This window comes from Dasypus novemcinctus, chromosome 7 (assembly GCF_030445035.2).
Source record: "Dasypus novemcinctus isolate mDasNov1 chromosome 7, mDasNov1.1.hap2, whole genome shotgun sequence".
In the NCBI taxonomy this organism is placed as follows: Eukaryota; Metazoa; Chordata; class Mammalia; order Cingulata; family Dasypodidae; genus Dasypus; species Dasypus novemcinctus.
In genome coordinates this window covers 135,821,056-135,843,798 of record NC_080679.1, presented here as the reverse complement: position 1 = coordinate 135,843,798, position 22,743 = coordinate 135,821,056, and the positions used below count along the sequence as shown (strand labels likewise).

Sequence of the window (22,743 nt, the reverse complement as noted above, 5' to 3'; positions counted from 1 at the left end):
CCAGTGCCACCTCATTTAGAATTTTGTTAACTATTACCCCACTTCTTGGTAACCAAACCCTTATAGGTTACCTCCCACTTTGTAACAAACCCATCCAAACTTCAGTGGCCTAAAACTGCTGTGATTTATTGTGTCCATGGTTCTATAATTTGGGCAGGCTTGTTAGGGACAGCTGTTGGCATCTGGGTGGCTCACCTGGGACTGGGATCTGCATCCAAGAGAGCTCATCCCCATGGCTGGCAGCTCCTTTCTACCCAAATCTCATCCCAAGGTGGCGTGAGAATCCTCCACCACGGTGCCTGGCTCTCAAAAGTAAGAGTCCCAAGAGATAGTAAGAGGAGGTTGCCATTTTATCAAGGCCTGGGCCTAATGTTATTTACCCCACATTAGGTGAGTTGGTCACTGTGTCCAGTTTCAAGGGGAGGGAAAGAGGGTGAAAGTATTCAGGAGCCATGACGTAAAACATGGCGTCATGCTACAGATCATATAATGAGAAAGCCCCATTCAAATGAAATAACCAGTGATGGGGAAGCAACACACCTGGTCAAATAATGCAGGGGATGGGTTCACAAATCAGAAGACCTGCAGTGGGCTTGTGAACTCAAGGACTTTCTAGTTTCTGAAACCTGATGCGTCTCCTACTGCTCAATCATGATGAGTAGAAGTAATCCAGGAGCACATGGATAAATGCTCTGTCTGGTTCTATTTGATGAGCACGTTACATGGGAGAAAATCTCAGGGCTGGAGGTGGAGGAACACACTCTTCTCCCATCAGAGATAATACTACAGAAGCCCAAGGCTTTGATTGGCAAGAGCTGGGATTTTTGAATCCCCACATTCCAAGAATCAAGATTTGAAGTCTATGCTATAAGCGTCTGGAAAGTACTTACTGAGCCAGTTTTTCCCATTCACTTCAAGACTGGGGGGGGGGGGGCATTGAGAGGAAGAGAGATCGAAGATGGAGAGTAAATTGCTAAAGTCAGAGACCAGAAGGGGTCTCCGAAAAGGCCACCTCGTCCTCACCACAGCCAGGGCTCTCAGACAGAGGTCCAGGGGCATCTGCTCTTGCAGGGGCCCTGTGCCTTCCTTTCTGCATGGTAGCCCCCAACTCACGTAGCACTGATCTGGACATTGAGAGGAACAGGCACACACAGGCCCCACCCCACAGTCCCATCACCTCCTGTGCCCCGGCCTCTTCTCTGCTGAACCTGCAGGGCATTTGGCAGGGACAGAGGTCCTTTCAGTAAAATGGAAAATTATCCTTCTGTAAAAGTGGTGACTCTCGGGGATGGTCTTCTTTTGCTTTTGCAAACCTTTAAAAAAGGTAAAAGTATTTTTAGCAAGGTCTGGAGGGGAAGATAAAGTTCATTTGGGAAAGCAGAGACCTCTTCACTTAACATGGGCTAGAGGCTGGTTGTTAGCTGGAGACCCCTTGAGCAGGACCCAGGAAATCCCTGTGGCAAATGTGGGCCTGGCGCGGCTGCCCCATGGGGAGTAGGTGGCTGGTAAGGACTGAAGGGCAGCTCCTCTCTCTCCAGAAGCGCTAGCTAGGCGGCTCGCAGGGGTCCTCCAGGGTCCTCATCCTCCCTGCTGTTCTCTGAGCCCAGGAAAGAGCCCGGGTGTTGCCTTTCGTGACAGGAGGCTGACAGTCTAGCCTCTTTCTTAGGACACAGCAACAGCCGTGGAGTAAGAGGCGTCATGGTCGAGGAGGAGGCCGCAGTCCACTGATCTTCAGCCCTGCGCCTGCCCATGGAGACGCTTCCAGCTGGGCCAGGGCCTCCCCCGAAACACTGGCCGGAGATGCAGTACAGGTCAGGCTCACTTCTCCACTTCCCTTTCCCAGAAGGCCTGCTGGGCGGGGAATCCACAGCACAGCACCTGGGGACTTCATTACCTTCCTGCCATGGCTGCTCGTGGAAACGGTGCAGCTGCTCTCCAGCTACCACTGGGCACAGCTCCCTCGTGTCGGTATGACATTCCTTTATGCCACTCCTTGCAGAGTGCAGCCCAGTGCCAAGGAGATGGGACACTCTTGGAGGATAACTCAGTGCCTCTTCAAAACCAGGTGTGTTCACTTCGCATTGCCACACACTGCTGTGATTTATGTGATTTGATAAATCTAAATGGATCATTTATAGACAAGCACGGGATAAAAAGAGGAAAAGAGCAGACCATCACACACTGATATGGCTGATGAATACAAGCCCTCCCACCTCACCCACTTTTCTTTTGTCTCTCTTTTGAAAGTCAGCATTCTTTTTAAAAAAATTTTTTTTATTTGTCTTTTTAAAAAAGATACATAGATCACACAAAATACCACATTAAAAATATAAGAGGTTCCCACATGGCAAGCATATCCCCAAGCACTGCTATACTGCATGGACCACAGTTCACATTGTAGCCTACACTCTCCCCCAGTCCACCCAGCAGGCCATGGCAGGATATACAATGTCCTGCATCCGTCCCTGCAATACCATCCAGGGCAACTCCAAGTCCCAAAAATGCCCCCACATCACACCCCTTCTTCCCCCTCCCTGCCCCCAGCAACTCCTGTGGCCACCGCCTCCACATTAACAATACAACAACCTCTTCCACTGCTAGAGTCACAACAGTTCTGCAGTAGAATACCAGTAAGTCCACTACAATCCACACTTTATTCCTCTATCCTGCAGACCCCAGGATGGCAATGTCCATCCCACCTCCAAATCCAGAGGGGGCTCAGATCCCACATGGTGAATGGATGTGACTCTCCCGCTTGCAGCTGTAGGCACTCTTGGTTCCTGGTGTGGTGGTTGACCTTCCTCACCTTCCTGCTGGCTGACCTGGGTAAGTCCAATGAACCAGAGAGCAGGTGCTGCAACTCTGCTGAGGCTCAGGGCCCAGGTGGCACATGGCCAATCCAGAGATTCAAGTCTCCTGAGCACATACCAACCCCAGCACCAACCACAGGTTCAGTAAAAGTGACAGAAGAGGCATGTATAGAGAGGTCACATCTGAGTCCAACTTCTTCACACTCAGGAGCAAAAATTCCAAAGTAGGGCCCACTGGCAGGGCGCTGAAGTCCAGAGCCATCTGTTATGACTGTAGAACCTGTGCGTCTCCGCAGCCCCCAGGAGCACCAGCACCTGGAGCTGTATCTACCCTGGCCGTCTCTGGGATCCTGCTGAGACGGACATAAGCGCTACCCCTCTGATGACCTCCTGACTCATTTTGGAGTCTCTTAGCCATATAAACTCATTTGTCTTTACCATTTCTCCCTTTTATTCAAGGTCTTTATCTAGTTGCATCACCAGCTGGTGATGTAATCTAAAGATGGGTAGTAATCCCTTGGCAGCAGAGAGGCTCATTTATTTTCCTTCTCTCTCTTTATTTATTTTTTTTAAATGTTGCATTCCAAAAATTTAAGAGGTCCACATATAAGCCCCACTCCCCTCACCCCACTCCTCCCACATCATCAATCTCTTTCATCATCATGGGACATTCATTGCATTTGGCGAATACATTTTGGAGCACTGCTGCACCACATGGATAGTGGTTTACATTGTAATTTACACTCTCCCCCAGTCCAGCCAATGGGCCATGGCAGGACATACAATGTCCAGCATCTGTCCCTGAGCACCACCCAGGACAACTCCAAGTCCTGAAATGCTCCCACATCATATCTCTTCTTCCCTCTCCATACTCTCAGCAGCTACCATGGCCACTTTCTCCACATCAGTGCTACAATTTCTTCCATTACTAATCACAATAGTTCCATAGTAGAATATCAGTAAGTCCACTCTAATCCATACTCTATTCCTCCATCCTGTGGACCCTGGGATGATCATGTCTACTCCACCTCTATATTGAGAGGGGGCTTAGATTCCACATGGATGATGGATGCAATTCTCCTGTTTGCAGTTGTAGGCACTCTTGACTCCCTGGTGTGGTAGTTGACCTTCTTCACCCCCCTGTTAGCTGGCTGGGGTAAGTCCAATGAACCAGAGGGTAGGAGTTGAAAGTCTGCTGAGGCTCAGGGCCTGGCTGTCACATATACAATCCAGAGATTCAGGTCTCCTGAGTATACACCAACCCCAGCACCAACCACAGGTCCAGTAAAAGTGACAGAAGAAGCATGTGTAGAAAGGTCACATCTCATTTTAGTGCAGCTCCTCCTTCTCAAGGAGTTTGTTTCAAAAGCATCTTGAGTGTCCTGTCTTTCCTACTAACATATGGAAAACTCCCATGGGGTGGAGGCAAAGTGACAACAGCTGCACAGCCATGGTCTTGGGAAAATCCTTAAATATGTCTTCTTACCAAGAAAAGGCTAATGACATTATTTCTTTGGCTACCGATTGGGAATTATTGTCCAGGATGCCAGCATGGTGGACATCAACCTGATGTGTGGTCTGATTGAGCAGAAGCCTTAGTGCCTTCAGCTCCAGGGGGACAGGAGCTTTCATATAACTGGCTGTAGGGGTGTGGTGGGGCCTCCTCTCCTGGGGAACCTCGGATGACCTCCTATTGCAGCAGGGGCTTCAGAAATGAGCTGCTCTGCAGATGGCTCAGAGAGGCCAAAAATTGCACATGCGTTGAAGGAGCCAGTGTGGGCAAAGCCATCTATGCATACCCACCCCTTGTTCTTAGGCTCCAGTTCCTGAGAGGCCAGGGGACTTTACTCACTCATTCTGCCTAAACAGGTCAGTAGCCAGGTGCAGGAATTCAAAAGTGCATGGATCAGAGTCCTCAAGCCACTGAGAAACTGAAACTCAAGCTGATGGACAGTGCTCTGTACGTAAAGGCATGAATGTGAGAAGGGGGCAAAAGAAGGAGCCAAGTAATCAGTTTGGCATGGGGACCTGCGATCAGCAAAAACCCCAGGTCATTGGGGTCTTGGGTATATCAGGCATCTCCAGGCTGGGCTGGAATTCATCTCTGACTGAGATTTAATTTGCAGGAGGCATCTCTGAGCCACGTAGAGAGAGAGAGACAACTTAGGACTCCACCACAGAACTTTTTACCCCTTAAGTGTGCTGGGTCTGAGCACACTCCTGAGAGAATCCTCACAGGACAAGGCAACTCTTTCATTCTCTGATGGTGTTGGGAAGTGCTCAGACAGAGATGATGATGTTTTTCAGGCTTAGGAGTTCCACAAGAGGAATTGGAAGATGATTTTCTCTTTAAAATGTGAGATGAAACATGTATTTCTAAAGACCTTCTTAGTGCCTTTACAATATTAAAGTTCAGGAAATGGGTGAAGAGAAAATGTCCTTCATGCAAGACAAAGAAGAGCATTTTATGTCTATCCTGGCGGTTTCAATCTTGGGCTCAGATTTACTGCATTAACAAGAGGCTTGTTGGAATTCAGGAGCAACACTGAATATCCTGTGCCATCTGTTTTCCCATGAGCCGCATCTGTATTTCCACCTTGACTGAGTGGGGAGGGGGTGGCAACGTTAAGCAGTGGGACCAGGACACATTCATCCTTCTTTGCTCTCTAAGGAGAGGAAGTTTCCCAAACTCCACTGGAACTGACCTGACCTGAGACATGCCCAGATACTATTGGATCCATCGTGGTCCCCGACACCTTGATGGGGCACATCTCCAGCACACCTGTGTCATTAGTACATCCTGCCTTTCCTACAATCAGGATTAATTTGAGATGCTCTGAGATGATGTGTTTAAAGTGAAAGTCATATAGTTCAGGGGCACAAGACTGGATGAAGAAGTAATTACCATTCTACCTGCCCACTTATGACATGTAAAAAACAGACAGGTGGAGAGGATCGCAGAAATGCCTCACAGGGGCTGAGCAGGGGCTGGCATACGGAGAAACTTTCTTCATTCCTAGGTTCTTGTATGTATGCTGCTAGTTTTCACCTAGCTCCATTTTTGAATCCAGAATATTTTGTGGATGTAATCAAATGCTTCCTAATGTATTTTAAAATATTCTTTATTTTTAGAAAGTTTTGTTTGCAGAAAACTTGTGCAGTGAGCCCAGAGAGTTCTCACCTACCCACTTCCCCCCACCCTCATACATAGTATCTCCTATTATTAACATCTTACATTTGCATGGCACATTGTTTATCATGGATGAACCAATATTGATACTTTATTATTAACTGAAACCCATAGTTTACATTAAGGTTCTCTCTCTGTGATGTAGAGTTCTATGGATTTTTGGCAAATGCATTTCATGTATCCACTATTAGGATATCATACAGAATAGTTTTCACTGCCATAAAAATGTTCCAAGTCTACAATTCATTCCCCACCCACCAAGAATCCCTGGAACCCAGTGATATTTTTACTGCTCTATATAGCTTTGCCTTTTCTAGATTGGCATGTAGTTGGAACCATATAGTATGTAGTCTTTTCAGATTGGTTTCTTTCACTTAGCAATGTGTATTTAAGATTTCTCCATGTCTTTTTGTAGCTCGATACTTCATTTTTTCTTATTGATGACTAGTAGTCCATTTAATGGATGTACCACGGTTTACTTACTCATTTATTAAAGGATATCTTGGTTACTTCCAATCTTTGTCTATTATGAAAAAAACTGTTATAAACATTCATATACTGATTTTGTATAGACATAAATTTTCAGGTCGTTTGGATAAATACCTAGGAGTGTGATTTCTGGATTGTATGGTAAGCCTATGTTTAACTTTGTAAGAAACTATCAGACTGTCTTCCAAAGTGGCTGTGACATTTTGCCTTTCCAATAACAATGAATGAGAGTTCCAGTTTTTCCCATCCTCTTCAGATTTGGTGTTGTCAGTGTTTTGGACTTTAGTTATTTCACTAAATATGTAGTGGTATCTCATTGTTTTAATTTGCAAGTCCCTAATGATAAAAGATGTTGAACACCTTTTCATATGCGTATTTGCCATCTGTATCTCCTCTTTGGTGAGGTGTCTCATTCAGATATTTTACTCATTTTATAATTAGTTTACTGTCTTATTGTTTAGTTTTAAGAATTCCTTATATATTTTGGATATTAAGTCCCTTACTAGATAGGTGTTTTGCAAATATTTTCTCCCCGTCTGTGGCTTGGCTTTTCATACCTAACAACATTTTGCAGAGCAGAAGTTTTTTATTTTAATGGAGCCCACCTTATCAATTTGTTCACTCTCAGATTTTGCTTTTAGGGCTTTATCTAAGAAGTCATCCCAAACCCAAGGTCATTTAGATTTTCTCCTATGTCATCCCTAGAGCTGTATAATTTGCATTGTTTATTTAGGTCTATGATCCATTTTGAGTTAATAGTTGTGAAAGGTGTAAGTCTGTGTCTAGATTCTTTTTTAACTTGTGGATACCCAGTGGTTCCAGCACCATTTGTTGAAAAGACTAGCCTTTCTCCATTGAAATGCCTTGGTCAAAGATCAGTCGACTACATCTGCATGGATCTATTTATGGTCCTCTATTTTGCTCCATTGTTCTGTCTATTATTCTGCCAGTACCATAATGCCTTGATTACTGGGGTAGTGGGATAGTGGTCAGTTCTCTGACTTTGTTCTTCTTGGATTGTGTTGGTTATTCTGGAACATTTGCTTTTTCATATACACTGTAGAATCAATTTGACAGTATACACAAAAAACTTTCTGGGATTTTCATTGAGATTGCATTTAATCTATAGATCAAGATGGAAAGAACTGGTATCTTAAAAATATTTTTTTCCTATCCATGTGTGTGAAATATATCTCCAGTTATTTAGATATTCTTTTGGAATATCTGAATTGTACAGATTTCCTTATATAGATATTGTATATATTTTTGTTAGATTTATACCTATTTCTATTTTTGGAGTGCTAATATAAATGGTGGTGTGCTTTTAATTTTATTTAGATTTTTTTTTTTAGAAAAGAAATGTTTTACTTTAGAATAGTTGTTTATGTAAGGAAGGTTGTTAAACGTTCCATATACTCCACACTCAGCTTCCCGTTATTAATATCTTATGTTATTATGGTATGTTTGTCACAGTTAATGAACCTATATTGATATATTTTAATTAATTAAAGTTCATATTTTATTCAGATTTTCTTAGCTTTTACATAATATCCTTTTTCCATTCCAGGATATTATCTAAGTTATATATTACATTTTGTTGTGATATCCTTAGACTCTTCTTGGGTGTAACTGGTTTCAGATTTTCCTTGTTTTCAATGACCTTGATGCTTTTGAGGCGTTTAGGTGAGGTATTTTGTAGACTGTCCCACAACTGGTATTTGTTGAATGTTTTTCTCATGAGTAGACTGTGGTTACATGTTTGGGGGAAGAAAACCACAAAACTGAAGTATTATTTTCATATCACACCAAGGACATATATCCTGTCAACATGACATATCATTGCTGATGTTGACCTTGGTTACCTGACTGAGGTCATGTTTGTCGGGTTTCTGTAAAGTTCCTCTTTTATCCCCTTCCCTTTGACATGGAGGCTCTCTTCATTTATTGAGGTCTCATTGGACATTTTACTGTGTTTTGCCATTTTCTGCACAGAGATCTATATATGTTCTTAGGTTTATACCTGTACTTCATTTTTTGGGTGCCCTTGAAAATGGTGTTTTTCTTCTTTCTTGTCAAAATCCAATTGTTCATTGCTGTTTTTTAAGAATTAAGTTAACTTTTATATACTGACCTTGTATTCTGAAACTCATCGTATTTGTTTGTTAGTTGTAGGAGCTTTGTTTGTGGAAACTTTGGCAGATCATGTCACCTGTAAGTAGAGACATTTTCATATCTTCCTTTCAAATTCTTATAAACTTTTCTTTGTCTTCTTGCACTGGCTAATGACTTCTAGAATGAAGTTGAATGGAATGGTGAAAGGACATACTGCTTCATTCTTGATCTTAGGGGAAAGCATACGGTCTCTTACCACTAAATATGATATTAACTGTAGGTTTTTGCAGTTGAGGAAGTTAACTTGTATTCCTAATTTGGAATTATAATAGTTTTATCATGCACTGATGTTAGGTTTTGTCAGATCATTTTTCTGCTTTTATTTATCAATGATTATATGAATTTTATTCTTTAGCTAGTTGATAGAGTGGATTAAATTGTTTTCCAAGTGTTGAGCCAGCTTTGCATACCTGGAATAAAACCCAGTTGGTTGTGACATATAATTCATTTTATACCTGGTTGAGTTTGATTTGTTAATACTTTGTTGAGGATGTTTACATCTCAGTTAATGAGAAATACTGGTTTCTAGTTCTCTTTCCATTTCAGGTGTTTATTTTGATTTGGTATTAATGTAATGATGGCCACCTAGAATGACTTAACAAGCGTTCCTGCTGATTATATTTTCTGGAAGAGATTGTGGAGAATTGGTATTATTTCTTGCTTAAATGTTTGGTAGAATTTACAAGGGAAGCCATCTGGGGCTGGTGCTTTCTTTTTTAGAAGGATTTTAATTATTAATTCAATTTCTTTAAGAGATTCATAGTTACTAATTTTATCTATTACTACTTTAGCAGTTTGTGTCTTTCAAAAATTGTGCTATTTCATTTAATTTATCAAATTTATGGGCATAGAATTTCTCATAACGTTCTCATATTATTACTTTAATGACTATGATTTCAGTAGTAATGACCCCTATATCATTCTGATATTGGTAATATTAGATTGACATATTTTATTTTTGGTTAACAGGGCTAGATTTTTATCAACTCTGCTATATTCACAGAGACAGTTCTTTCCCCTTGGATTTTCTCTATTTTCTTGCTTTCAATGTCATTGCTTTCTGCTAAAATTTTATTATTTGCTGCTCCTGTAAGCTTTAGGTTCCATTTGCTGTCCTTTCTCTAGTTACCTAAGGTGGACACTTGGTTATTGATTTTATGTATTTCTTTTTTTTAATGATGTAAACATTTAATGCTGTACATGTCCCTTAAAACATTGCTTTAGCTGGGTCCCACACATTTTGATGGGCTTATTTTCATTATCATTTAATTCAAATATTTGTAAAGTTTTCTTGTAACTTCTTCCTTGACTCACAAGTTTTTTTAGAAATACAGTTTATTTTCCAAATATTTGGGGATTTTTTTTCCACCTATCTTTTGGTTATTGATTTCTAGATTAATCCCATGTGGTCAGAAAACAAACTTTATCTGATTTCTATCCTTTTAAATTAGTTAAAGTGCTTTTTTATGTCTCTGAATGTTGTCTATCTTGTGAGCTTTCCATTTGAGCTTGAGAAGCATGTTTATCATGCTGGGTTGTTGGAATCTGTAGTCAATAAATGTCAGTTATACCATGTTGATTCATAGTGCTGCTTAAGTTATCTCTAATCTTCTTGATTTCCTGCCTGCTTGATATATCAAATACTGACAGAGCCATACTGAAATCTCCCAGCTTTATTAGTGAATATGCTTCTTTCTTCTTTCAGATTTCATCTCATGTATTTTGATGGAGATGCAGACATATTAAGAATTGCTATGTTTTCTTGGAGAATTGACTCCTTTATCATGATGTGATGCCCTTATTTGTCTCTTATAATCTTTCTTATTCTGCAATATGATTTCTTGAAATTAATATAGCTACTCTAACATTCTTCTAATTATTTTTAGCATGGAATATCTTTCCCCTTCCCTTTACTTTTGATCTTTTTAAGTCTTTATATTTAAAGCAGATTTTTCAGACCAAATATGGTTAGTTTTTTCATCCACCCCACAGTTTCTGTGTTTTTAGCCTAACTGGTGTATTTAGGCTAGTCATACTTAAAGTGATGAGTGATATTGTTGGAATAATATATACCATATTTGTAATTGTTTTTGTTCATTAAATTATTATTATTTTTTTTGTACCTTTTTACCTTCTTTTTCTGCTGTCTCTGGTTTAAACAGAATATTTTCCATGCTTTTATTTTATTTACTCTCTTCACATATCAATTATACTCCCTTAAAAATATTTATTGGTTTTCCTAGAGTTTACAATATACATTTTAATTAATCCACTTTTAAATAACGTTATAAAGATTAACCAAAATGCAGAGTACAACAGATTATTACCAATTCCCCATCCCCATCTCTTACTACAAATGTCACCACTAATTTCATTTAATCATGTGCTATAATGACCTAATACTTTATTTTTATTAATGTTTTAAACAATATTATATTTTAGATAAATTAAGAATAAACAAATAAATACTTATTTTACCATCCTCTGTTTTTTCTCCAATGCTCTTCCTTTCTTTATGTAGATCCAAGTTTCTAACCTGAATCATTTTTCTTCTGCTTGAAGAGCTACTTTTCTTACAGGATACATCTGCTGCTAATTAATTCTCTGAGTTTTAGTTTGAGTAAGTCCTTATTTCTCATTCACTTTTAAAGAATGATTTCACTAAATGTACCATTCCAGATTGTTTTATTTCTTTCAACACTTTACATGTTTCACTCTACTCTCTTCTTTCTTTCATGGTTTATGAAATGAAGTTTTTTGTAATTCTTATCCTAGTTAAGGTGATTTTTACCCCTCTAGCTTTGTTCAAGATTTTCTGTTTGGTTTCAGTTTTCTGCATTTTTAATATGATATGTTTCATTGTTTTAGTTGTTCTTACTAGCTTTCTTGTTTATTCTTTCATTGTGTTTACCTTGTCTTTATTCTCTGAGCTTGCCTAACATCAGTTTTGTTAAGCTCATAGCCATTACTCTTTCAAATATTTCTTCTGCCCCATTATAAATATGTAACATTCTTGGATGATCTGTTCTGTTTTTTATCATTTTTCCCCCTTTTGGAAAGTTTATATTGAACTATCTTCCAGTTGACTCATTCATTCCTTTGCCATTTCAAGCCTACCAATGAGCCTATCAAAGGCATTCTTCATTTCTGTCACTTTGTTTTTGATTTCTTTTGATTCTTTCTTGGAGTTTACATCTCTCTATTTACATCACTCATTTATATCTTGCAAGTGTCTACTTTGTCCACTAGAGGCTTTAATATGTTATTTATAATTATTTCATATCCCTGTCTGATAATTCTAACATCGTTGTTGTGTTTGAGTCTGGTTCTGATGATTACCTTATATCTTAAGACTGTGTTTTACTTGCCTTTTGGCATGTCTTGTAATTTGTTGTTACTGAAAGTGAGACATGTTGTATAGGAGAATGGGAACTGATGCGAATCTGCCTTGAATGCAAGGATTTATGTTAATTTGTGTAGAAGGTGGGCTGTGCTTTAATCTTCACTGTAGTTTTAGGTGCCAGCAGTTTCCAATTCCTCAAGAGTCCTTTTTGTTTCTCCCTTGGGCTTTTGTGTTCTCTGTTCACTGCCACTAAGAGGCAGTCTGTGTCTCACAACTCTTTCAGCTCAAACTTGCTATTATACTGGATCTCTGCTGATATGGTGGTAAGGTGTGGGAAGAGAACAGGGCTCTGAAATCTTCTGATTAAGTCCCAATCTGTAGCGGGTCTCTGTCTTGAGGCTAATACCATTACAGTTCTATCTGTTCCTTTTCCAGTATTTATCTTTAAAAAATATATATTTTAGAGAAGTTGTGAACTTACAAAGCGAGCATGTATGTGTGCAGAATTCCCATGCAATATCCCTTCACCAACACACTACATTGTTGTGGAACATTCGTTACAGATTATGAGAAAACATCATCAGATTATTACCACTAACTATGGTCTATAGCAAACATTTGCCATATTTTTCCATAACCCCCGATTATTAACATAGTACATCTCTGGTACTGATGCAAGAATATTACAGTATTGCTATTGACTATAGTGCATAGGTTGCATTAATTTAATTTTTCCCACACTTCTTCACATTCTTATCACCTTGTTATAGTGATGTACATTTGTTCTAGTTCACAGAAGGACATTATTGTATTTGTCTTTTAATTACAATTCCTACTCACCTCTGAGTTCACTGTGATATTCAATCTCTAGATTAGTCTCTAGCGTTTCTTTCAATTGACATTTACATCCCTAGACTACTCTTTTCAGTCACAACCTCATTTATAAACCAGCTGCATTAGTTCTACTCACTGTAAATTGTTACCATCAATTCTATCCATTTCCATACTTTTACAGTCAAGTTAATTAAAACTTCTTCCTACATTAAGCATCAATATGCCATCTCAACTTTCCTATTATCTCCTAATAACCTATACACTAGGTTTAAAAAATTTTTTTAATTGTCTTATTTTTTAAAGATACATAGATCACAAAAAATATTACATTAAAAAATATGAGGTTCCCATATATCCCACTCCCCACCCCCGCACTCCTCCCACATCAACAACCTCTTCCATTATTGTGGCACATTCATTGCATTTGGTGAATACATTTTGGAGCACTGCTGCACTGCATGGATAATAGTTTACATTATAGTTTACACTCTCCCTGAGTCCATTCAGAGGGTTATGGCAGGATATATAATGTCCAGCATCTGTCCCTGCAATATCATTTAGTACAACTCCAAGTCCTGAAAATGCCCCCACATCACATCTCTTCTTCCCTCTTCCTGCCCTCAGCAACTACTGTGGCCGCTGTCTCCACATCAATGATATAATTTCTTCCACTGCTAGTCACAAAAGTTCTATAGTAGAATACCAGTAAGTCCAGTCTTATCCATGTTTTATTCTTCCATCCTGTGGACCCTGGGATGGTGATGTCCACTCCACCTCTAAATCGAGAGGGGGCTTAGATCCCACATGCTAATGGATGTGATTCTCCTGCTTGCAGTTGTAGACTCTCTCGGTTCCCTGGTGTGGTAGTTGACCATCTTCACCTCCCTGCTAACTGACCTGGGTAAGTCCACAGAACCGGAGAGTATACTCTAGGTTTTAACTCCATGCATTTATTCTTGTATTTAGTTCATATTAGTGAGACCATGCAATATTTGTTCTTTTTGTGTCTGGCTTATTTCACCTATTTATATCTTTTTATTTGTCCCACCTGCCTTCTATGCCTTTTCCTGAATGCAGTGTTCCCTATGTATTTCCTTGAAATTCTGCCCCCAATTGAATATTATTCTTCCCTAGATGATACTGCAAGGCTGAGGAAGGCTGGTAACTCGGAGGAGATCCTTTTTCCCTGTTGAGAATTGTGCTCTGTGAAGTCCTTTTTTCCTGGAGAGAGGTCTTTGTTATGAAAAGGGCCCTGGGCATGGTATTCCACTCTCCTCCTGCCAGAGCCAAGAGGGCATCTGGTTTGGGTCCTCACCCTGAGAATGTGGCAGGCTTCCTGGAGGTAAACTCAAAGCAGTATGGGGGCCCAAAGCCTGCAGTCCCCGCGAGTTCTCTCTCCCAGGGCGGTCCACATTCAGCAATTCCTCAAAAGTGCTATTTAATAGGGCCAACTAGTTTTGACCTTCAGCTACACGTAAACAAATCTTTGGATTACCCGGTCATTGTTTGCCTACTACTTCAGTTCTCTAATAGGTTCCAGAAAAATCATTTACTTTTCAGTTTGCCCAGCTTTTCCTTGTTTACAGATGGGAGTGATGACTTCTGAGATCATTATGTGTCACAGCTGAAATCAGAGGCCCCTGCAGATGGTCATTTATTCATTCATTTATTTATTTGAGGTACTGGGGGCTTGGGGACTGAACCCAGGACCTTGTATGTGGGAAGCCAGCACTCAACCACTGAGCCACACTGGTTTCCCCTGGTTAGTTTGTTTGTTTTGCTTGCTGGTTTTTTTTCAGGAGGTACTGGGAACCAAACCCAGGACCTCCCACGTGGGGGGCAGGCTTCCAACTGCTTGAGCCACATCCACTCCTCAAATGTCTTTTTAATGGTATTTTGGTTTATGAGGTGGTTTGGGACTGTCTGTCTCTTAGGCCATCATGGTATTAAAGCTGGTGCTTTTCTCTGGGTGAGAACTATTGATGTAGTGCCTTTGGATGAGGTTGCTCCACTTAGGGGTGGCCCAGGGTGGGTCTTAGTTCTCTTACTGATGTCTTTTATAAACAGGATAAATACAGAGAAAGAGAGAGAGACAAAAGAACCCGGAAGAGAAGGGAAAGACCAGCAGGTGATGCATGTGCCTTACTGCGTGGCAGAGGAGCCAAGGATTGTGGGCAGCCAGTCTTTGGCAAGAAATCACCATCTAATGGTGCCTTATTTGGACATTCTCCCAGCCTCAAAGCTGTAAGCTACTACATTCCCTTTGTTTAAGCTAAACCATTTCATGGTATTTGCTTTCAGCAGCCTAGTAAGCTAAAACAGTTTACTTTCACCCTGAGCACTCAAGTCCTAAGGTTGTTTATTTGTTCATTAAGCAATTATTTGTTGAGAGCCTCCTCTGTTTCATAGACTTTGGAAGGTGCTGGTGTTATAACTATGAAGAAGATCAAAGCCATCCTAGCTCTCCAGCACGTGCATGATGTGAATACATAATGGTAAACGGCTGAGCACATTGGAAAGGGAAGTGGCAGATGCCACCCCGACCGAGGGGCAGGCTTCCAGGTTAGCCTGGGGGCAGCAGCTGTCAGGCAGCTTTCTGTGGAGAGACAGCTAAGCTGGGGCCTGAAAGAGAAGTGCAGTGGAGCCCGTGGGTGTGGAAGAGAGGATGGCAGAAGGAGCGGCAGACAAGCAGCCCTGCAGGGGAGGCAGGCAGGGCCTGTGTGAGGGCCGGGAGGAGGCCACTGTGGATGCATCCCTGAATGGACAGCGCACAGGGGCACAGAGCTGGGGCTGGGGTGAGCGGCAACCACCCTGTGCAGGACCTCCAGGCCGGCATCACGCCTCAACATCACACGCTTTTGAGAGGCTCAGCCAGGAAAGGCACAGTCGGTTTTGTGCCAAAATTGTCTAGAAGAAAATTGTCTAGAAAACAGTCTAGAAAAGAATTGTCTAGAAATTTAAAAAAATTAAGGGGAATCATTGGAAACTTTCTCTGTTAATGTTCCATGGTGCCTTAATTCCAAGCTCCCCAAGAAGAGAGAAATCTCTATCCCTCTCTCCAACCCACCTACTCAGACCCAACGCAAGGTGGTTCATGCAGTGAAGGCTGGGTACATGCCTGCTGCATGTCCCAAGCACTTCTGGGAAGTTAGGATCACATCTAGAAGGTTCTAAGGCTCTATGGCAGTGTGTCTGGGAATCCTGGGTTAGACTGTATAAGAGGCACATATTTTGCTACATCAGAGCAAAGTTGGCCACAGGCTTAGGATTGTTCAGTGAAAGCTTATCCTCTCCTATAAGAGAAGGATCCAAAACCAAGTCCTCTCTTTCTTGTTGCATTCCCAGGAGCCAGACAGAAAGTTTGGCTTCAGCAGGGACAGCCTGGGCTTTCGGTGCTCAACCCCAGCTGCCCATGAGAATCCCTGAGGAGCTCTGAAACATTCTCATGTTCAGAATTCCCTCTCAGAGGCTGTGCTTTAACTGTTCCAGGTAGGACTCCAACTTTGAAATAGTGTCAAAGCTTCTAGGTGATGCAGTGGATAGTAACTGCTGGACTTGACTCTCTGGACTACTTTAACCTACCAATAAGGAGCTCCCTGGAAGATGAGTCTCTCCACTTTCACCCACAGTGTAGCAGCCCATATGTAGCCATGAGCTTGGCCTCAGCGTTTCTTGTGGTCCCTGAACAGTTTCTTAACTTCCCTAAGACTCAGTTCTCTTATCTTTAAATCTGTGAAGATCTGTAGGGTATTTTTGTGGCAATTAAAACCAGCTACTTCATATAGAGGGCTATGATAGTATTCAGTGATACTGTTTCTCAGGATGGTGATGATGGTCTTAATGGTGTGATTTCCTAAATCAGAGATTGTGGGGAAGTGTGGCAAGGATGGGGAGGGTCTCAGCTTGTAGTGGTGGTTCTCACACTTGGCCAAGGACTGGAATCACCTGGAGGACTCAGCAGCTGCACTCTGGATAGATCTAGGCTGGGCACCAGGTTTTGCCTTTCTAACACGCCGTCATCTCGGGTGACACTGGTATGGTTGGTCTAGAGACCACACCTTGAGGACCATGAGCTTAGGCTCTCCAATTAAAGGGATCACTGAAATCTCAGCCCTCGTGATGACCCAACACTGTCCCAGAGACTCTGCTCCGAGGATCTAATTTTTAAAGAGATTTCTTATCACCAAACATCTCCATAACACCTATGCATTTTAAACTACGTACTCAAGAGGATAAACGTTAAGAAGTTTGGATTTTGAAGGTTCTAGTAAATTTAGTAATGGAGTTGGTGAAAACCTGGAGAATTTAAGCCTGCTTTAGGGAGAACAAGCAAGTGAGAAATCTCTGGGTCATTCGACCCTCTGCTGCTTCTTGGGGAATGGGCATCTGTATCAGACTTTCTGTTGAATTCCTTGTCATGGTCTTTTGTCACATCAACTTGGGTTTTGACAAATGCAAAGGGAACACACAGATGCAGATGCACTGACATGAAAAACCAATGGGAAAAGGACTCAACCCCCTTTCCCAAATAATAACATGGGGTGTGCTTGAGTTCAAGGTCTGAATCTTCTGCTCGCTGACCCTTCTCAGCCTTTGTAATCTCTTCTATACATGGAAGAACAATCTCTACCTACTCTGAAGAGCTGTCCTCCGTCTTCCTCTTCCCTCAACTTTCCCGCTCCCCTTCTCCTTGTTTCTACTCCTCCTCCCCCTCCTCTCTTTTCCTTCCGCTTTCCCCCATTCCTCCTCCATTCCCTCCTTCTTCCTTGTCCCTCTTTGTCCTCCTTCCTTCTCCTTCCTCTCTCCTACCTCCTCCTCCCCTCTCTCTTCCTGTCCCTCTTTTCCTCCCTCCTCCTCTTTCATCCTCCTCCCTTTCTTTTTTTCATCTTTCGTCCCTCTCCTCTCTTTCCCCTCCATCCTCTCTCTTTCCCCTCACTCCTCCTCCCCTCACAAGAACATATTTCCTGGTGGCACACAGCTATGGGCCAGCTTCTCAGCAGGGTTTCCGAAAGCATGCTTGTCTCCTGCTCCTTCCTCCATCTCCCCCTCCTTAGCACCCCAATAGTAGAGGCAGCATAAGTGTGGCTCTGTTTCTGCTTGAGCATCTCTGAAATCAGTTAAGCCGAGGCAAGTAGCACCATGCTGGTGGCTGGTGACTTGGCAAGCTGTTTCACCCTGGAGCACTGGGCCCCATAATTACACATGAATTATGTATGCTGGGCTCCAGCATTCTGCAAGCCTGAAACTGTGCTTTTGGAGGGAAAGTCATTCTGACTCTGTGATGGATTATATATCTAGGCCCTTTGCAGGATCCAGGCCCCCTGAGCTATGGGAGATGGCTGAGAACACACACGGAACTGCACCCAAAATCTGTCCCATCATAGGAGGCTACACTCTCCCCCTGGAATGGGCTGCCTCTTCAGACTTAAACCCAGCCTGTTGCTGAAAACCTCAAGATCAACATGGTATTTAAACCTACTTTGCTCTCTGCAGCTCCAGGCTGCGGCTCTATCCAGTCTTCTATCACTGACGTGTTGGCTCACCTTCACAGAGCCATCCTCTACAGGTCCCTCCTGGACCAGGTGTCAGCACCCTTACTCTTGGCACACAACAATGCTTTTGCCACGATGCCGCCTCTCTCTTTCTTTGCTGGGGAGCTCTGGGCTTTCCTTTAAGTGCCCATTCCAGTTGAACCTTCCATGATGCCATCCTACCCTTCCTGTCTCTGCCCACATCCATGACCCATATCCCACCCCCACCCCCCAAAAGAACACAAATAAAAGAAATAAACATAAAATTAAAAACCTCAAGTGGACTTCCGGTGGCTGGGCTTGTCACATTGCATGGTAAAGGCTTGCTCCCCACCAGCCTTCTTGCAATGCAGGACTGTGGTCTCCTTTTATCTTTGTGTGCCTAGCCTCTAGTGCTTTCTTCTTGCTCCTGGGGGATGGGACTTGTTGGTGTGCAGTTCAGGCCAAAGCGGGACGGGGTGGGGGCAGTGGAAAGAACTGGTGATTGCAAACGAGAGCACCCTGGCTTCAGAGCTGGCGTTGTTCCTTGTCAGATGCTTCCCTTGTGATGTCTGAACTCAGGTCTGCCTGGGTTCTTTGGTCACTGAAAGGATCAAATCAGCATAGTGTAGAGCATCTGCGTGACTGACCCACAGGGTAGATGTGAAGTGATTTAACAGCACAGGTGTATTACCTGAAAGAAAGCAGTCCACTTTCCAAAGCATTTTTACTTATTTAACTTAAATTGTCCTAAGATCAGTTCTCTACAAGCTAGATGTGTACTTGAGACTATAATCGACAGCCTTTCTGTTTCCTGTGCCAAATAGTACTGCACCAAACAAAAGGAACTGAGTTACTTTGCTCCAGAAGACAAGACTGGGAACCACATAAAATTGCTGGCTTTTCAAAACTAATCACTGGGTACATCTGTGCTAACTTAAAGACCCTTGTCTCTCAGTGCTTACTGATCCAAATTTATCATAAAAGATTTTTAAAAAATATTTCATTTGTATTTTATTAATTTACTCCCCCCTCCCATTGTCTTCTCTCTGTGTCCATTTGTTGTGTGCTCAACTTCTTTTTAGGAGGCACTGGGAACCGCAGGACCTCCCATGTGTGAGGAAGTTGCTCAATCACTTGAGCCGCCTCCACTCCCTGCTTGTTGTGTCTCTCATTGTTACCTCATTGTGTCTCTTTGTTGCATCATCTCATTCTGTCATGTTGCTGTGTCATCTTGTTGAGACAGCTCACTGTGCCAGACTGTTGCATCAGCTAACTGTCTTGTCTTCTTTAAGAGGCACTGGTAACTGAACCTGGGTGGGATTCCCATGTGGTAGGCAGGTGCCCAACTGCTTGAGCCAAATCCACTTCCCCAAGGTTCCTTTCTGATTCCAACTGGTTCTTTCTCTTGCAAGATCTGCCTTAAAGTAAACCAGACCAGGCCAGAAATCCAATAAATGTCCTCCTGGGGTTCTCCTTCCTGAGATGCTACTAAAACTGTAAATAAATTTTCTTTTCCATGCTTCTCTAACAATGGGTTGACTTAAAGAATAGGAATCTATTTTATCACAGTTTTAAAGTCCAGAAGGCTGGGTTCCTTCAAGGGTGGGTAGCCCTCTGGTAATAGTTTCCTGCCATTCTTGGGGTTCTGAGGCTTGCTTTGTGGTGATATCCTCTCCTTTCTATTCTGGGTACCTGCTGATGTTCTGCTTCTCCTTATGAGGCCTCTGGTAATATGGATTAAGACCTATTCTGCTTGAACTTGGCCTTATCTTAACTAAAAATAATCCATGTGGGGCAGCAGTGCTCCAAATCCATGTGGGGCAGCAGTGCTCCAAAATGTATTCATCAAATACAATGAATGTGCCACAGTGATGAAAGAGGTTGTTGATGTGGGAGTGGGGGGTGGGGGGTGGTATATATGGGAACCTCTTATATTTTTTGTGATCTACGTAACTTTGAGAAATAAAGACAATTAAAAATAAGAATATGTTTCAAGATTGAGGAATGAACAATGGACTAAAGTAGACCTATTCTTATTCTATTATAGACATTGATGTTCTAGCAATGAAAGACTGTTGTAATTGATATGGAGACAGTGGCTGTCGGGGTTTCTAGGGGGAGAGAGAAGGAGAATAGGTGTAATATGGAGACATTTTGGGACGTTGGTATTGTTCTGCATGATATTGCAATGATGGATACAGACCATTTTATCTATTGTCATAACCTACAAAGGAGTGTGGGATAGGGTGTAAACTATAATGTGAAGTATAGTCCACAGTTGGTGGTAGTGTTTCAGTATGTGTTCATCAGTTGTGACACATGTACCACACTAGTGAAGGATGTTGGTGTAGGAGAGTGTGTGTGTGGGTGGGACATCAGGGATCCCTTATATTTTTTATGTAACATTTATGTAATCTAAATCTTCTTTATAAAAAAAGTAGAAGAAAAGGGAAAAAAAAGGAAAAATATGTGTAAATTGGGGTACATAATTCAACCTACCACAGCAGTTTTCTCCTAATTGCAATGATTTAGTAAAGTTAACTTTCCTCAGTCAGCAGTTTCCACAGTGGTCCTCGGGGAGCCTAGAGCCTAGGATCCAAAAGTGTAACAGTGTCTCATTTTTTCAGATGGCTCCTGATGTCCTCAACTCTCTAGAAAACCTTGAAGATCAGGATGGGAACAAGAAACCTCCAAGTAGAAAATCATCGTGAAATCCATGCTCTATATTTCATGTACTCATTAGTGGAAGAACATCTTCATTCCCCCTCAATGTCTATTTGTTCTTGTTTTCAATGTAATTCTTATATCCTTTATTGCCTGATTTCACAACTTACACCACAGTAAAACTGCCAAGCCTTTAAGGAAGTGGCAAAACTTCTCTTTGGTCTTGAGGAACCCCTACTCACTGCACCAGGACCCGGAGCCCTGTCCCAGCATGGTGGGTGGCCACTACTCTCCCCAAGGTGAAGACAGCAATTTGCCCCTGCCTTAGGGACAGTGTGGTTCTGATTTGACTCTGTACTCCACCCTGCACTATGGACTCTGATGCCCCTTCCATCCCTCTACCTGGCTCTGTGTGTGGTCCCCGGCTCAGGTCCCTCAGAGTTGGACAAGAGTCTTGGGCTTTACACCTTTGTGCCTCTCCAGAGATGATTGCTTGCCTCATACATGTCCAGAATAATTCCAACTGAAATGGCTGATAACCCAACTTGATGTCTAGTACTGTGATGACTTTGTCCAGGTGATGTCAGAAGAGGGAAGGATATGCACCAGAATAGGACAGGAAATGCTGTCTCCTCTGCAAGATCTCAGAGTGGATTCCTATGGGTGATGAAGGGAGCTGGGATGCACCTTGTTCCGACAGGTGTGTCTCCTGTCTCTATGCCCCATGCTTGATGCTCCTATCCCGGCCTGTATCTCTGGGTGGTCCCAATGTAACTAATCATCAGGGTCCTCAAATATAGAAATGGGAGGCAGAAGAGGAGAAAAGAGTGATATGATGTGAGAAAGCCTCACTCGCTGCTGCTGCCTTTGAAGATAGAGGAAGGGGCGAAGAGCTAAGGAATGCTGGTGACCTCCAGAATCTGGAAAGTCAAGGACACAGATTTCCCCCCTGAAACTTCCAGAAGGAATCAGCCTGCCAATGCCTTGATTTGAGTTCTCTGAGACCCATGTCAGACTTCTGACTTCCACCACCGCAAGATAGTGAATGTGTTTTGTTTTACATCCCTAAATTTACAGGAATTTGTTACAGGAGCAATAGGAAACTTATACCAAAAGCATGTCCATTATGTATCTGAAATTCATGTTCAGCTGGGCATCCTGCATTTTATCCAGCATCTCTAATCAGAGCTTTTGTAAATTGCCAATCTCTTTAGGACCGTAAACCAGAGACTCTCTTATGTGCACTAAATCCCTACAGTTGGGGTCAGAGAGGGCCCACAGCAGCGTTGGTTCCCATCACCCCAAGGTAAACCCCAGAGATACAGACTTGAGTGAGGGGTGCTTGGCATTAGGATTCAGTTGGACAGACCTGTTGCTACAACAGAACTGTTTTTCATTCATCTCCCTTTCTGAGTCTCAGTACCCTTATCTATAAAATGGGACAATAGCAAATAAGTTGATCAGAAAGGTTTTCATAGGCCATTCCCCTGTGCCATGAGTATTAATTATGATTAATGCCCAGCAGTTTGTTCCACGTAGTCTGTAGATGAACTTGCTTGTTTCCCTTCCCCTTCCTTCCTTTGTTGGTGGGAAGGGTCATAACACCTCTCCCAGGTGCAAGCCTCTTGTATTTTCAGAAAGGGTGGCCCAGGATATGCAGGGGCAGCCTGGTTATGCAGTCCTAGGTGGGATGCTGGGGAGAAAGGATGTGTAATGTGGATTATGGCA

At 42.3% G+C, this 22,743-nt stretch overlaps 1 long non-coding RNA gene across 1 annotated transcript; it reads left to right on the top strand.

Moving 5' to 3' along the window:
* Positions 1–1,676: 1,676 nt before the first annotated feature.
* Positions 1,677–22,005, top strand: LOC111763983 (uncharacterized). The gene is made up of 4 exons (XR_009186646.2): positions 1,677–1,811; positions 2,000–2,065; positions 2,673–2,826; positions 20,979–22,005. It is a non-coding gene; the product is annotated as an uncharacterized lncRNA (long non-coding RNA).
* The last annotated feature ends 738 nt before the right edge of the window (positions 22,006–22,743 follow it).